This window comes from Urocitellus parryii, chromosome 4 (assembly GCF_045843805.1).
Source record: "Urocitellus parryii isolate mUroPar1 chromosome 4, mUroPar1.hap1, whole genome shotgun sequence".
NCBI classification, from domain to species: domain Eukaryota; kingdom Metazoa; phylum Chordata; class Mammalia; order Rodentia; family Sciuridae; genus Urocitellus; species Urocitellus parryii.
The window spans coordinates 22,528,290-22,541,919 of record NC_135534.1 but is presented as its reverse complement, the minus strand read 5'-3'; the positions used below and the strand labels follow the sequence as shown (position 1 = coordinate 22,541,919).

The following is a 13,630-nucleotide window of genomic DNA, read 5'->3' as shown; positions in this document are numbered from 1 at the left end:
TGCTCTGATGTGTCGGGGGCTGAGGGCCAGTAAGGGCTCTCCCTGGAGAGTGGCTTGCTTGCCCAATTCCTGGGATGCGGGTCCTGCGGGGACAAAGCAAGCCAGGCTGGCCATGCCACTGCTCCTGGAGCCTTGCTTACACATCCCCTCTCCCTGCGGAGGCCAGTGCAGAATTAAGGGCGCCGGGAGAGGACAGATGGCACTGGTCCAGCGGGCGGCCACAGGACCAGGATTGAGGGGGATGGGAAGGTCATTTTCTGGAGTGGCACCGGGAAGGACATGGGCTCTGCTGGTGAGAGGCTGCAACGAATTCTGATTCCCAGCCGCCTGGAAGACAGCCTGAGGCAAGTGGCCTGGGCCCCTGCTCCAGGCTGGAAATGGGGGTGCACAGCTAGAGACCGACTCTAGGAAGGGCTTCCCAGGCTCTGCTGCTGTGGCCGTGCAACCCCCTGTGGAGGTTCCCTGGGGACTTGCAAAGCTGCCTTCCCGGGGCAGCAGATGGAGGATGGTGACAGTGACAGCCACCCATGAGGCCAGGGCTGCAGTGCAGCTGGAGGTTTTCTTCCTGGACCCCGGGCTTGACCCAGACTCTCCAGACACAGCAATTTAGGGGGCTTTGCAGGTTAGTAACTGTCTTGCAGGAGCAGCTGGGTGGCACTTGCCGCGCATACAACTCTCGCCTGCTGCAGTTTGTCACTCCAAAACGGAGAACCATCAGGTCCTTTAGACCTCCAGGCACCCAGGGGGACTAAGATGGCTAGCCTTGGCCTGTCAATCCCTCCACCCAAGTGTCCTGGTCTGCACAGGGTGGGGGTCTGCAGGCACCCAGTTCCCCTGGAGAGACCCTGAGTGTTTTAGTTGCGAGGAACAAGACAGTCCACGCTCTCCTGGTCCTTGGGCCCAAGGACAGTGCACTCCTGCTCCTTCCTACCTGGTGTCTTTCCTATGGTCCGGCTGCTCCCGATTGGCTGCAGTGTGCACTGTGGACACCAGAGGGCGGTACGTGCTCGACTTAGAGGGAAGCAGCAGGAAGTTTGTTTTCCTGCCTTTTCTCCAGTTTTCTAGGAAAAATGACTTGGACACAAAGCAAATATTGTGTGTGAAATGCCCTCAGCTCACAGGTGAGGGAACATGTCCAGAGAGGAGAAGGACCATGCCCAGGGTGAGTTACCTGGCTAGAAAGCAGAGCCAGGACTGAGTCAAAGCCACGACTTACCGAGGGCTGTGTGGCTGTCGTGGCTGTCCTGGGGAGGGTTGGAGAAGGGAGGGAAGAGAGGGGTGTGGTGTCCCTGCCTCCCTTGTGGCACTGAGGCTTCTCCAGATGCTCTCAGCCTGAAGGTCAGCTGTTTCTATTGACCCCTGTTTGCCAACTTAGATGCCCCCCAGAACCAGGCAAGTGGCAGAGATGAGGGAAGCAAGTTGGGTGGCAATAGGGAGTGGTGGGGACTGCAGCCCGCGAAGGAGGTGAGCTGAACTGCAGGGGGCCTCTGGGCCCAGGACCAGCCGCCCTTGGCCTGTCTGAATGCACATCAAGATGTCTGACGTTCCTATTTGTCAACAGAAGCCGTACATGCAAATGAGAACGTGAGATTTCCCAATTCTCCAGTGCTGGCCACCAACTCAGAATATTTTCCCCGTGACTCTCTGAGTCTTGGCTTTCTTAACTGTGCAGGGGGAGATTCTCCACGGTGGGCTTTGTGGCTGGCAGGGGCGTTCTCTGCCACCCTGGTTTGTGGAGCTGTGGTCGGTGTGAGAGCTCTCCTCTGCCTTCTCCCTTCTGCAGGGCCTCCTCATCCTGCTCAGGGACTTGCGAGGACCCTGGGGACCATGGGGACCCCGGGGACCCCAGGGAATCTTCTCTTTCTCCTTTGCTGTTCCAACAACTCTTCCCTGTGAGCATGAAGGCTGTGCACCTTCTCTCCACCGTGACCCACTGGGGACTGTTCTGTAGACTGTGGCTTATGACATGTATCAAGTATTTTATTGCTTTATTTATTTTACACATTTCTATATCTTTTAATTTACATATTTATCTTTTACGTTTTATTTTTGCCTATGGTTCATAATGTGCAAAATGACTAGTGCAGACACGTGAATCATAAATAAAATATAACACATAATGGGGGTGTGGGCTGGTGACGGGGGCGCCCACCCCCACCCTGGGGTTGATGCCTGAACAGGGAAGAGATTCGGCTTAACAGGAATTGTGGGAAGGGGACAGCAGTTAGCCTTTCAGTCAGCCACTAGAGGGCCACAGGTTGTCAGAGAAGTAAAGGAGTCAGCCAGCTCCCTGCTAGGTCAAGTGTCCCCGGCTGCTGCTGACCCGATGAGCTACACGGGCTTGAATCAGTCATTTTAAAAATGCCCCGCGCAGGGCGACCACCTCCTGGCCCACTGAGGCTGCCATCATCATCGTTATCCCTGTTATTGGGGCGTCGCTGGGCAGGTCCCCTACGGGGCTGCAGGTCCCCTGAAGCCAGGGCTGGTGGGATTCAGTCCTGGACCTTCGGAGGTGGCCAGGGGCAGGGCTGCGGGAGCAGGGCCCCGACTGACCCTGGTAGGTGGCTGACATTGGAGTGAACACCCCTCCCCCACCCCGCCCCACCCCCACCCTGGCCCCAGCCCTGCCCCCGCTGTAATGGACGCAGAGTTCAGACCCCAGGAAGTCTCCAGGAGAGAAAAATGGTCAGCGGTCCCTTCAGAGGCAGGACTTCCTAGGCTGAGGCGTGAACTGCAGGTGGGGGCTGGGCCCAAAGGGAGAGGAGACTGCCCCCCCCAGCTCCCTCCCAGCCCTCCAAAAAAAAAAAGATAGAGGGAGGGAGGAAGGAAGGAAGGAGAACAGAGAGAAACAGAGAAAGGAGGGAGGAGGAGGAGGAGGAGGAGGAGGGAGAGAGGGAAGGAACACACTGCCCCGGGCGGAGGAGCCTGGATCAGCGCTTCCTGGCCAGTGGTCATCGGTGGCCTGCTCAGATCTGTCCCTGGGTCCTGCCCAATTTGAGTTTTTCCCTTGGGGCTCGGTGTCTGCCACTGAAAGTCAGGCTGACGACACACCATCGTCTCGTCTCTCTTCTTTGTCACTTCTCAGGTGACCTTGGGAAGTGACTGAGTGTCTTGGGGCCTCCATTTCCACATCTCAGCCGTGGGCCTCGGATGGTGGCACCTAGGGATGTGGCTAGGACTTGGAGAGCCCAGGGCCGCTTGAGGGGAGGAAGTGCTAACTCCTGAAGAAATATCTTTTTTTTTCTTTAATCAGCTTAATCCGGACCCCCAGCTCCCATCAGAGGAATTCTACTGTGTCACTCTGAGACCCACCCAGAGGCGGACGGCATCTGTCCCACAGGCTGTTCTAGACACCTGCCACCCCCTCATCAGGACAGGACACAGAGACCACGTCTCCTCCCTGGGAACGGGACGAGCCCTTGTGATGACCACCAAGGCTGAATGCTGAGGTGCTGAGGAGCAGTGCCACCCCGAGATGCCACCTGGGCCTGCGTGTCCTCTTGCTCTGAGACCCAGCAGGCTCACTGGGGGAAGCCCAGGCCACCTGTGGTAGCCTGAGGTCCAGGGCTCCCGCAGGGCTCTCCCCTGACAGCCTCCTGGCCTGGGAGTGCACCCTGTGGAAATGAACGCCCTGTCCCCAAGTGAGCCAGCGGACACTGCACAGAGCAGAGATCAGCCCCTGCCCCAGAGATGCCCCAAAGAGCAGCCCGAGGGGCAAAATAAACAGTTGGGGAGATTTGGTGTAGAGCCGCCCTGGTCCAGGTAGGGTCTCAGGTCCCCCCAAGATTCGCATGTGGTCCCCACTACATCTTGTTAAGAGGGTAGGAAGTTAATCCAGCCGCGGCGTTTGGAGGGGGTCTCCGGGAAGTGATGCCATCTAACAGGGTGTGGTGGAGCCCCATGACTGATGTGCTAGTCGGGGTTCTCCGGGGGGGCAGAGTCAACGGGAAGCATGATTATGAGAAGGGGATTTATGCGACCAGCTGGAGAGTCCACATGGTCGTCTGCAGGCTGGAGAGCTGGAGGGACCAGCGGCTGGAAATCCAAGAGGCTGAAGCCCAGAACAAGAGAGAGCAAGGGTGCACCCCAGCCCAAGACCATGCTTCTGGGGGTCACTGGCGGAGGAAGTCGGCTTTGGAAGACGGCTTTTGGAAGTCTGCTGCTGCTTCCTTGGTCTCCCAACTTTTATTCCCCCCAAGCTGTCATCCTATTGGACGGTGCTGCCATTGCCACACCCAGAAGCCTCTTAGTCTCAGGTGTCACTTGATCCCATCAAGTTGACAATTCAAATTGACCTTTGCAACTGGATACTGGTGGCTCTATAAGAAGAGGGAGAGAGCAACAGAAGAGAGATACACACGCACCCTCGCTGCCCCTTGCCATGAGCTGCCTGGAGATTCTGTAGTAAGCCATCACCAATGTGACCCCTTGACCTTGGGCCTTCAGAACCATGGGCCCAAATAAACTCTTTTCTTTATAAAGTTACTCAACCTCAAGTGTTTCCTTAGAGCCATGCAAAATGGACCGAGACAACAGCACCAGGAAACAAACCTTACACCTTCCCCCCGCACTCTGAGCTGGGCAAGTCTCAGGGGCTTTGCTAGGGGGCAGGCACCCACAGGAACCTGCTGCTCATGCGCCTGCCAAGGAGGACTCTGGGTCTCCCGCTCCACTGCTTCTCCACCACACTTGGCAGGTCAAGGGGGGGGATTTCTGAAACTGGGGCCCCTGTGGGCAGACCCCTTTGAAGTCTTGGTGTCCTCCAAGAGCTGCTCGGGGTCTTCTGCCCAGGCTTGCTAGGGTGCTCTGATCACCCGCCCCTGGAACCGACTGTCACACTAAGCAGAGTCTCTCACCAGAGGCATCTCTGCCTCCCACCTGACAAAATGCCCAACGTCACAACAAAGTCCGGCTTCTGCTGGGAGAGAGGGATGAGGACAGCCAGAGAGCATCTCCCACGGCTCTCAGCCGTGACTCAGCCACACACCTACTCAACCACGGTCCCCTAAGTTCCAGGCCCTGTGCTGGGGAGGCCAGGCCAAGTGGCAAGTGCCACCTTCTGTGTCCCCCCCAGAGCCCACGCCCTTTCTGGATCATGCTTCAGGCATTGAAAACCCTGGAACTCTCGGGCTGGGCTTCAAGGCCTGGGTTTCAAAGCCAGTCCCAAGGCTGACACGAGCCTCCTGCCAGGTCCGTCCTCCTGAGGATGATCCTGTCCCTGGTGTGTGTCCCCCCAAGGGGCCAAGCACTGGCTACAGGCAGGGCGTGTGGACAGTGTGGGCAGGTGGGCTGCAGGGCTCACATGCCTGAGTCCTCGTCCCCTTGTGACCCAGGGCAGAGATGGAGAGAGTGGAAGTGGGGTGGGTGGGCTTGACCTCCCCACCATGCTCCTGCGAAGGAGTCAGGGACCCTAAATTTGAACATGGTCTTCTTGATCTTTAAAGAACATTTGTCAAGATACAAGGATGAACTTTCTTTTCTTTTCTTTTTTTGTTTTTTTTTTTGTTTTTTTTTTACAGCCTGTTAAATATTTAGACACAGGGTACGTGGGCCTTAATTGGCCGTCTCAGCTTGGGCTTCCCACACAGTGTGGTCTGCATAATGGGACCAGTGCCCAGGCTAGGACTCCTACAGGGAGACCCCCTTCCATAGGCTGCAGAGAAGGGTGGGGGTGGAATATGGCCAAGATTCCAGAAGCCGCCTGCCTTCTGCCCTCCATCGCTCATCCGGAAGAGGTGGCAGTTGGGGCTAATGTCAGGAATGTCTGCCCAGGGAGCAGGAGAGGGCCGATGAGATCCAGCTGTTCTGCCAGCTGCCAGCCACCACCACCAACACCCCCAGCTGGGGTTGGGGAGAAGATGTGGAGCAGGGGGAAGAGGAGGTTTTTGATACCCATTTTGCAAGGGTTGGGTAGGGGACGGAGCTGGAATGTAGCCCAAGGCAGAAAAGCACAGTGGTTCTCAAAGTAAGGTCCCTGGACCAGCGAGCAGCCTCAGTATCTCACCCAGAAACCTGCTAAGGACCTTGGCCTCCGTCAGGATAGACAGTGTCCCTCTGTGGGAAGGACAACCCCGAGGGACACTGTTGGACTGTAGGGATTCCCTAGCTCCACTTGCCCAACTCGGTGTGAAAATTCTATAAAACAGATATTTTACTGGGCAGCGAATATTCATTGGGCACGCACATGCCCAAGCCGAGGGCCAGACACTTCTGAATGCGCTCACGTTCCATCTTCAGCAGCCAGTATGGGTATTAGTCCCCTTTTCAGGGCTCATAGTGGAGAGCTTAAGTACCTTGCTTTGGCCTGGGTTGGAGCTGCCAGGAGGCTGCCTAGGTCCCGGCCATCCTCAGACCACCTTCCCTCCGTCACTGAGCCCTCCACAGTGGTTCTCAAGGTCCAGGTATAATTCAGAATCACCTAGAGGCCTGGTGAAAACCGGTTGCTCCAGAGTTTCTTATTCAGAAGGCCTGGGTTGGGGCCCCCAGATATAATAAATTCCTAGTAAGTTCTCAGGGAATGTTGGCGATGTCTCTGGTCCAAGGCCCATGCTTTCAGGGCCCTGGGCTGGGCTGGGATCCAGCTTCCTGGCCTATTTCACCCAGGCACAGTAGGCAGGGTCACACCCTCCCCACAATGGCGTTGTTGTGAGATGCCATGAGATAATGGGGGAAAGAGCTTTGTCAGCTGCACAGGTTAATGGTTCTGGTCATTAGTCTGGGAACCGGCCTGAGGCTGGTCATCTAGAGTCTGGGGGTACGCAGGGCTGGGATGCAGGGCGGGGCCCTACAGCCTTCTGGAAGCCTCTGCAGCCCACCTTCATTCGAGGCCACTTCTCAAAGGAGAAAGTTCACGTCCAGGGCTCAGGGCCCAAACCCCTCCTGCTGCCCCCTCCCTTGCCTAAGGCAGCCTGCCCCACGAAGCTGGCTGGCCTGGGCCACTTCTCCAGGGGCCAGTCCGGGCAAGCTGGGGCAGCATCAAGCCTGTGATTCAGGGCTTGGGGCTGGATCCCGCTCACCACCGCCTCCAGCATGAGACGCCCAGACCACGACTTCCCTTCTCTAAGCCTCAGGTTGCACATCAGTAACCCGGGGCATCGTGGGTACCCCGTGAGCGGTGGGAGTTCAAGGGTTAGTTCATTTACAGCAGCTTGGCTTCCAGCCTGCTTCCCGACAGGACTTCCACCAATGGTAGCTGCTCGTTTTTTTTTAAAAAGCGCCTGGCCCCGGCCGCCTACTGATAGAGCCGCTCCCACGCCGTCCCCGGGCTGCACCCGGATACAGCCGCCCTGGGCTGCCAGCGCGGGGCCCGGGCCCGCGCCCTGAGTGGGGCAGCCGGGCCTGGGCCTGGGGAGGCGCCGGGACCCCGCGGGGAAGGGGCGCGGCCGGGGCGTGGCCTGGCCCGGGCGGGCAGGGGCTGCCTTGGAGGAGGAGGCGGGGACGATGGGAGGCCCCGGGAAGGCCTCCCGCGGGTGAGGACGAGAGGCCGAGGGGGGCGGGCCGTTAGGCAGGACAGCGGCGGGCTTCCTCCTCGGCGCGACCTGGAGGCGGGAGGGGCTGGGATCCTGGAGGGAGGCCCGCACGGGGCAGGGAGAGGGGCGTGGCCTCCCCGCCAGCAGGGCCCAGGGGCGGGGCCGCCAGGGGGGCGTGTCGGGGCGGGGCCTCCGGGGCGGGGCCGCCAGGGGGGCGTGTCGGGGCGGGGCCTCCGGGGCGGGGCCGCCAGGGGGCGTGTCGGGGCGGGGCCTCCGGGGCGGGGCCTCGCGAGGCCGCTGCACTCCCCGAGCGCCTCCCGGAGGGGGGCGGCGGAGAGACCCAGCCCAAGCTGCGCAGTCGGACGCGGACCGGGGCGTGAGCGAGCCACCCGGACTTGTTGCAGCCGGAGCCAAAGCCCAGCCAGCAGGTGAGCGGGGCTGGGAGGCCGGCCCGAGAGGCAGGGGCGAGTAAGTTTCGTCCCGGTTCCGCAGCCGCCGCCGCGGCTTTCTCTCCACCAGCAACAGGTCGGGGCAGCGGGCGGCTGAGAAGGGGCCTCAGCTGCGTCCCGGGCCCCTGGTTCTCCGTTTCCGCCGTGCACAGCTGCCGCCGGGTGGCCCCGAGCCCGTCCCGCACCGGGCTCGGGATCTCTGGGTCCCAGGAGGAGGAAGTTGAGCCAGGTGACTCCAGGCTCCTGTCCTCACCCCAACCCCGGAAGGTGAGGGCCTGCAGGGAAGCCGCGCGCTTTCAGATCCTGCGCTCCGGCGCGGTGCCCTCCTGGCAAAGCAGAACCCAACCAGGCCACTTGCTTGAAAGACCGCACTGCTTCCCCGGAGGGGCTCCGACCCAAGAGCCGCGGCCGCGAACCCACAGCAGGGGGTTTTCGTTCTGTCCCTCCTCCAAATTCTGAGAGCTTCGCGGAGGGTCCCCAGAGACTTCAGGTCGGAAACTCAGCGGGGCTTTTCCAGGTGAGCTGTCCTGAGGAGCCCGCCCCCAGCCCAGCGCACCAACAGTGCTCTGCTGTGGTAAATGGGGAAGAGAAGGGAAAACCCCACGGAACCCTGTTCCCAGAGCAAGCTCAGGCCCCTGGGGCTCATGTGACAAGGCCAGGCTAAAAGGCCTGGCTCCGGTGTTGGTGTGCCCCCTGTGCTGGCCTGGTAGCTGGGATCCTAGTTCTGTGGGCAAGGATTTGGGGATCAAAATCCACTTCAAACTTGAGTTTCCTTGTCTGTAAAGTGGGGGTAATGGCAGGACCCAAGAGAAGTAGCAGGAACTGCGTAAAATAAGGTGTATTCAGTGCCTAGCATGGTGCCGGCACCGAGGAGGACTAACTACAGGACAGCTACTTCGTGGTGGCAGGGTAGGTGATGGACTGGCTGCCCCCTGCTACCAACATCATTTGGTTCATTTGGGGGTTGGGGTTTGTGTCACCTGGACCAAAGAGTAGCCGGGTTTTCTGTACTATTGTTTGAGGCTGCTAGGTGTTCAGTTAAATAAACCAAAACCCATTTACTGAGCTCCTGCTATAAATAAGACAGAGCTAGGGGGTGCAGAAGTGAACGATGGAGACCTGGCCCTGTTCTTACCCTGAGCTGCTGACATTCCCCCCATGTTCCTGCTGGAGATGGTCACTTAGACCCAGGGCCCTGGGACATGGTTTTATAAGGGTCTGTACTGTCCTGGTGGCTGGAATCCTGCTACTCCATTGCATGCTTGGCTGGGGGTGGAGGTGAAGATAGGAGGAAACCTATGTCTGTCTGAGCAGGGTCTCACACCAAAGGACACTGAAGGAGCTTCATGTCAGCTGCCTGCATCTTCTAGGGAGATGAGCTGTACACTGTAGAACAGGCTGGAAAGTACCATGGAGTAGAGGCTGACGGATGCTGCACACTATGGAAGGGGACTGTGTGTGTGTGTGTATATATGTGTGTGTGTGTGCGCGCATTGGTGTTCAGGAGAGGAGGGGGGAGACGCTTGAGAAACCAGGGCAGGGGGTGAGACTTGAGCAGTACTTTCCACTGGGCTCCCCAGTCCTGGTGGGGCTCAGGTCTACCTGGAGCACAGACTCCTCTTTCAGTGGCAGGAGGTTAGAGATGGGTGTGGCGGGGAAGGAGAGGGTGCGGGCGGGAGGGAGAGACGCCTTGTGGTGCCATCACGCCTAGCCTAGCAGATATCTAACCCCAGGCCTCACGCTCTGGTCACCCTCTGGGAAGGGGCTCAGAGACGCACAGCAGGGACTCTCTTATAAGATGCAGAAAGGAAGGGTCCAGGGCCCTTCAGGGCCCAGGAGGGGAGAGTTGGGGCCTCCACAGTGGAGATGGCGTCTTGGGCAGAAAGGAAGGGGGGGCGCCAGCTCTGGGAGGTGACCCCTTTCCCCACTCCTCAGGCACCGCCCTGGGGTTGGTGGTCTGCTCAAGTTTGAACTGCGGGTGGGGGGGTAAGAGCAGGGATGGCGGGTGGTCCACCAGCTGGACTCTGCAGGGCCTTGGGTGCCCGGGTGGCAAGTTCAGATGTGAGCTGTAGAAAGTGGGAGTCACCGAAGGTTCTCGAGGGACACAGTGGTGGCACTTTGAAGGGCAGTCTGTGGCAGAGGTGGGGGGGCGGATCCAGCCATCAAGGGATAAGGAACTGATGGCGGCTGTGGTGATGGGGACGAGGGGCCTGGGCAGCTTTGGGGACATTGGTCCGTGGGCATTAGCAGCCCCCTCTTACCTCTGGCCATGGGGGTAGGAGAGGCCCCACAGGGTGGGGTGGGGCGGTATCCCTGCCTGTCCTTCTGTTCCCCACCCTGCCTAGCCCCTGGCGCTCAGCAGGGGCTCAGGAGGGCAGCTGAGTGGGGTGGTGGGGGTGCCCAGTGACAGGGAGGGAGCCCCCCAGGAAGGCCCTGTGTTCAGCCGTGGAGGAGAGCAGGTGGGCCTGGAGGAGGCTGGGCCGCAGGGTTTAGGATCCGGGTGTGGAAAGAAGCACCTGTGGGTCTCCCACCCAGCCCAGGGGTGGGGCTCACAGGTCAGCCGTGGACAGCAACAGGCAGCCGGTCCAGGACGAGTGTCCCGCAAGGGCCAGGGGCCTGGTGCCCTTGGGCTCCCCTGAAGCCCAGCCAGCAGGGGCGGCCCCTCTGGAAGTCCCTCGGCCACCCCTCCCCACCCTGGGGACCCAGCCCTGTCTGCGGAGGACCAGACTCGGCTGAGCAGACCCAGCCCCGAGGCTGTCTTCAAACTTGGAGCAGCCGGCTCTGTTGGCACCCCTGGGTGGTCTTGGCCTTGGCCCCAGCCCCTGCTTCCTCCAGCCGGTGGAAGTTGTGATTTAGGGAGCTTCAAAGGGCCAAAGCTGGCTCTGGTAAGAGGTGGGCCAGTCCACCCCTCTGTGAGGCAGGAGACCGGCCAGGCGGGGGACCCTTTCATCTCAGCAGGAGCTGTCCTGCCCACCCCTCCCCTCCCCTGAGCCTGGGTCTGAGGAGCTTGGAGGGGAAGCCCAGGGGTCAACAGCCAGGGGTGAGGGATGTGTGGTCCCCACCCCCCATGGGCTGCCCTGCAGAGAGGCAGCGGGCCACAGACCAGCTGTGAGGGCCAGCTGGTGTCTCTCAGGGCTGACTTGTTCCCCCACTCATGCCCAGGATTCCCCCTAACCTTGGTGATTTCCTGTCCCATCTGATTCACTCTGTGCTGACAGGGAGAGGCAGCTGAGGGAAGGAAGGAGGCCTAGATTCTGGCCTCGCAGTTAGTTCCAACTGTGCTTATATGCTGTGTGACCTTAGATAAGTTCCTTCCCCTCTCTGGGCTTCCCTTCCCTACTCTGTTGATGGCCTATCCTTTACTTGGCTTTAGGGGCATCTGTCCTTTATACAGTAGGGCACTTGTGAGAATACACACCTAGGCACACGTGTGCACACACACCTGCTCTACAGTCCCAACAGAGCAGGGCTGGGTGACTCCCCTGGGACAAAGGATAGTTGTCCTGTCTCCCTGCTTTTCTTTCCTGGCCCCTCCCTGAAGCCCCTACCTCTGCCTGTGGCACAGGGCCCCTGTACAGCAGGATGGTGCCGTGCTGGGCTTTAGAGCCCTAAAGCCCTGGCTCTCCTCCTTCCTAGCTGTGGGACTCCTTCTGACCCTCAGTTTCTGAATCCGTAAGTTGGGCCGATGACAATGACCTCATGGAATGTCATGCAGCTCTAACAGAAGTGACGTGACATACTTAGCATTTTATACCTGACCCGTGGTAGATGCTCAATAAGTGAGAACTGTCGCCAGCCACTCTGCGCCTGGCTGGCTCACACCGTGCTGCTTCTCAGGCCCCGTGACCGTCCCCCGTGTGCCTCTGTGCCACCTCTCTGCCTCTCCAACATCCTCGTGTGCGCGTGACACCAGTTCTCTGTGCCATGTTCCCCAGCTCCTCCCGGGGCTGGTTCTCCCCAGCAGGGCCCAGGCTTCAGGTGGGGGTCCCTCTGGCCAGCTGTGGGGACGCCCTTCCTTCCCGTCCCGGCCAGCGCACCCCGGGAGCCCTCCGTCCCGCGGTGGTAGACACAGTGCTTCCGTGAGTCCTCGTGGCAGGGACTGTAGCCTGGACACCTGGCACAGGGCCTGGCACCCAGCAGGCACTCGGGAACCAGGGGGGACAGGAAACAGGACCTGGATGCCTTGTCTTGCCCTTCACGCCTGAACCCGGGGCCAGCGGAGGGAGTGGCCGCTGGGCCTGCATGGCTGTGGCCGGGCTCTCTTCCTCTGCTGCCTGGCCTTTACCCCACAGAGAGGGGAACAGCCCAACTTCCTCCAGCCCCGTGGGGGGCCTTGTGACCTCTCCTGAGCCCTGACTCAGGCAGAAGTCACCTTCGGGTCAGCTTTTATTTGTGGGTAGTTCTGCCTGAGGGGCACGGCTGGGGGAGAGGGAGGGTGGCCTCCATGGGGGACATTGTCCATGCAGACCCGGAGGGCAGCTCTGGGTGGCACCTCTCTCCTCTGGCTTCTTGGCCTCCTGTGGAGGCATCTGTGGTTCGGGGGCCCAGCTCTGGCTTTCCCTGCAGAGGGGGCCTAGGCTGCCAGGGACGCCGCAGGGGAGTGGACGGGTGCCGGGGGGTTTACCGCCTGGCTCTGCTGTGGAGCTGCCAGTGACCTTGGGGGTGGGGGGCGCCAGGCCCTCTGGGCTGGTGCCTCGCCCTCAGGGAGTGCTCCAGAGCCTTCTGGGGTCTGGGGAGTGGGGAAGGAAGAGAAAAGGCAGGATCACAGACCTCAGGCCAGACTGCCCGAGGGTGGTTCCCACTCCACGTCTGACCAGCTGGACGTGGCCTTGGGCAAGCGTCTTAGCCCTCCTCTGACCGCCACCTGCAGATGCAACCAACTACAAATCAGAACTATTAGGGAAAAGAAATTTCTACCTATTGCAAACATGCAGACTTTTTCAAGTTGTCCTGTGGTTAAAGAAGGCGGTGTATCAACTGTTTACATGGCGTTGACATCGTATCAGGTACCGTCAGGGATCTGGAGGAGAGTTAAAGTGTATCAGAGGGTGAGTGGGGGTTAGAGGAAATATCAGGCTATTTTTTTAATAAGCGACGTGAGCATCTGTAGATCCTGTACCCTTCTCGGGTACCAAGGTGCCACAGTGCTCCTTACCTCCTGGGCTGTCTGGCAGTGACATAGGAGCTGCTGTTTGTGCTGCATCTAGGACAGTGCCTGGCACCGCGGACATGCTCTATACCTGTGCACCTTGGAACTTGTGGTTGATAGGAAGCAGGATTTAAGTCTTTAGGAGGAGAGCCTGGGGACTAGCTCTAGTCTAGGGAACCAAACACCTGGGTTCAGGTTCCAGCTCATCCTTTATTGGCCATGTGACCTCGGACAAGTCACAGCCCTTGAGTTGCAAAACCGTAACTATCATCCTGTCCCCTGTGGCTTTTGTCACTGAGGTATGTACAGTGTTGGGCAGCTGCGGGGGTTTTTTTCTCAGAAAAATGTCTTCTGGGAGCCTGGCCCGTCTCCTGCAGTGCGACAGGCTGGGACACAGGTCCCCGCTGCTGCCAGAGGGCACTGCAGACACAGATCAGCGGAGCCGCTCCCCACTCAACAGGCCACCGTGTAGGAAGCTCCGTGTACACAGACCTATCACAACCGACAATTACAGAGGTTCGATTAGAGACCATTTTCTTCTCCCCGTCTTCTGGGTCTGCTGC

The 13,630-nt window shown here is 59.6% G+C and overlaps 1 protein-coding gene across 2 annotated transcripts in view; it reads left to right on the top strand.

Annotated features, from left to right (window-relative positions):
• Window positions 1-7,808: 7,808 nt before the first annotated feature.
• The window catches only part of Cd82 (CD82 molecule), a 36,795-nt gene continuing 30,973 nt past the window's right edge, over window positions 7,809-13,630 (top strand). Inside the window, exon 1 of one of the 2 annotated variants that reach the window (XM_077797463.1) lies at window positions 7,809-7,897. The gene's annotated coding sequence lies outside the window, so the exon portion shown is untranslated. The remainder of the gene's footprint in view (window positions 7,898-13,630) is intronic. The other variant, XM_026399163.2, reaches the window with a different exon arrangement.